This window comes from Schistocerca americana, chromosome 2 (assembly GCF_021461395.2).
Source record: "Schistocerca americana isolate TAMUIC-IGC-003095 chromosome 2, iqSchAmer2.1, whole genome shotgun sequence".
Taxonomy (NCBI): domain Eukaryota; kingdom Metazoa; phylum Arthropoda; class Insecta; order Orthoptera; family Acrididae; genus Schistocerca; species Schistocerca americana.
In genome coordinates this window covers 106,173,919-106,177,351 of record NC_060120.1, presented here as the reverse complement: position 1 = coordinate 106,177,351, position 3,433 = coordinate 106,173,919, and positions in this window count along the sequence as shown.

The window sequence follows — 3,433 nt, the reverse complement described above, 5'->3', positions numbered from 1 at the left end:
CGTATGTGCAGTTGACGGACTTTGAGCGAGGGCGTATAGTGGGCATGCGGGAGGCCGGGTGGACGTACCGCCGAATTGCTCAACACGTGGGGCGTGAGGTCTCCACAGTACATCGATGTTGTCGCCAGTGGTCGGCGGAAGGTGCACGTGCCCGTCGGCCTGGGACCGGACCGCAGCGACGCACGGATGCACGCCAAGACCGTAGGATCCTACGCAGTGCCGTAGGGGACCGCACCGCCACTTCCCAGCAAATTAGGGACACTGTTGCTCCTGGGGTATCGGCGAGGACCATTCGCAACCGTCTCCATGAAGCTGGGCTACGGTCCCGCACACCGTTAGGCCGTCTTCCGCTCACGCCCCAACATCGTGCAGCCCGCCTCCAGTGGTGTCGCGACAGGCGTGAATGGAGGGACGAATGGAGACGTGTCGTCTTCAGCGATGAGAGTCGCTTCTGCCTTGGTGCCAATGATGGTCGTATGCGTGTTTGGCGCCGTGCAGGTGAGCGCCACAATCAGGACTGCATACGACCGAGGCACACAGGGCCAACACCCGGCATCATGGTGTGGGGAGCGATCTCCTACACTGGCCGTACACCACTGGTGATCGTCGAGGGGACACTGAATAGTGCACGGTACATTCAAACCGGCATCGAACCCATCGTTCTACCATTCCTAGACCGGCAAGGGAACTTGCTGTTCCAACAGGACAATGCACGTCCGCATGTATCCCGTGCCACCCAACGTGCTCTAGAAGGTGTAAGTCAACTACCCTGGCCAGCAAGATCTCCAGAACTGTCCCCCAATGAGCATGTTTGGGACTGGATGAAGCGTCGTCTCACGCGGTCTGCACGTCCAGCACGAACGCTGGTCCAACTGAGGCGCCAGGTGGAAATGGCATGGCAAGCCGTTCCACAGAACTACATCCAGCATCTCTACGATCGTCTCCATGGGAGAATAGCAGCCTGCATTGCTGCGAAAGGTGGATATACACTGTACTAGTGCCGACATTGTGCATGCTCTGTTGCCTGTGTCTATGTGCCTGTGGTTCTGTCAGTGTGATCATGTGATGTATCTGACCCCAGGAATGTGTCAATAAAGTTTCCCCTTCCTGGGACAATGAATTCACGGTGTTCTTATTTCAATTTCCAGGAGTGTATTTAAACAGTTCAGTTTATACACATAAAATTAATATATTCAATTTAGTTATGATTACTAACCTTGTAAGTCATAGGGCTATACGCTATAGAGTGATAAGAAACTGAGTATTTGAGGAAGGTTAGAATGAAAGTATTTTTTGTAAATGATCTGGTAAAGAGGCCTTTTCCAGTAGATCCTTGGAAGCGAAAATGCGATTTAAGCAGTTAAGTAGATCTACTTCAGTGTAAATGTAACAGAGGGGTGTGGGATGAGGCACACTGATTTGGGTTTCATAACACTGAAAGTTTCGAAACACTTCAAAATATTTTGATCAGCTTCTTAATTGTCCAGAACCAATCTAAGCTTGGACACTCAACACCCACGTAAATCTAGCAGAACATTTAGCCACAACTATCAGAGAAATTAAAGAAGTCGTTAATACCTTATAAAGCCAATGGAGAAGACTTTATAAAGAGAAAAGCTCCCAGGAGAGTAGAAGGTGGCCTTGATATATCCAATACACAAAAAAAGGAAATAAACACGATATTAACAACTTCAGTGGAATTTCTTTGCAACTACTTGTATATAACATACTTTCCAAGACTGTACTAAATAGAACAGAGATAATACTGGAGAGTAATTTAGGTGAATATCAAGGTGGTTTCAAGAAGGGCGGATCATATTCTGAAGAACCATGCTATTTGACGTCAGTCATTTGCCATATATTACTGAATTAAAAAGACCTTTGTTGATTTCCAAAAGGCCACTGATTCCTTTGATAGAAAACACAGATCAAACAAAACTATGTGAGTAGATGTACGTTGAATCACCTTTTAAGTTCCTAGAATATTTCGCCTGAATGGGCCGCAGGAGAAGGTAAAACGCTCTCTAAAGAGCTACGTGTTGAGTATGAGGGATTTTTTGAAGAGCCGTGGTCGAGTGATCTTCGGTCAGAGGGTTAGCTGCCCTCTGTAACAAAAAAACTGAGTTAATGGATCAACGACGAACTGAAACCGGTGTCTTGCGACGAGCAGATGCAACAAACGAAAACGAACAAAATGAGATTTAAAAAAGAAAAGTGATCTAGCACACAGATTGACATTTACAAGGATTCGATTCCCCTGTTCCCAACTTTTTTTCGTTTGATTTTATTCTTCGCTATTTTAGAGCATTTATTATAAAGTGTAAATATATTTAAACAGTTCAGTGTATATAATATAATTAATATATTCAAATTAGTTATGAATACTACCGTTGTAAGTCAAATGCCACCACGCAGTAGCACCTCGGTAAAATTTTACACGAGCCGTCACTGATTTTGACTATACGAGTTATGGATTTTAGAATAAAATTTTGGTAATAGTATTGTCATCCTAAGAATCACAAAATGACACTCAAGGGATAACATCAAAATCTATTTTATGACAAATTTGGCTAAGATTGACAGAACAAGGATCATACACGAACTACACAGACCTAGCGTAGTTAAAATTTGAACGAACTGTTTGATATCCTGCATCTCGACAAACAACACACGAACAGTTCAATAACCTGCGTCCTGACAACCTATAGTCAACTATCCAATGGCGCTGTAAACATCGCAAATGGCAGAGCGAAGGTTTGCATTAGTAAGTAAGACGTCCGCGAAAGTCAGTGATATTATTTCGAACTACGTTCCAGATCACAGTTATAGCCACAATAAAATATCTTGCGACCTTAAGCAATAGTGAGTAAACAGCTAACTTCTGTTTTAATGTGGGCTGCATTCCTCAGGGCTAAGTAAACTCTTAACGTCCGATGACTACAGACTCATAAAAAGCGCTACACGTATACACAACATGATAGTCGAGTGACAGGCCAACGTCACATCAACGTGTTTGTTCTACTAAACAAGCAGATTGCGCCATCACATGACTTGCGGAACATTGCTGACTTGACACCTGGCAAAGCTTCAACTGAAGACGGATGGCAGGTACTCAGGGGAAGCGTAATTGTTTAGGCTTCACTGACAACATCGTTGCGCACTTGCCTTCACAAAGGTCAGCTCTATGAGACCCTTCTGTCAACATCTGAAACTGACTTTAGCTGTTTTATTTAGAATTACGCTGTATTTCCTGGTAATCATTGCGCCGTTGCTATGTAGAAATTTCTAGAGTTGGAACATAAACTGCAGCCAGTCGTAAGGAGCTCGAAATCCAAGTTAGAGTCCAGCGCAGTTGTGGCAGATCTGAATAATCAGGAGGTCTACTGACCAGAGAGGCAGACACTGAAATATCAGTTTCATCATTGTTGCTCTG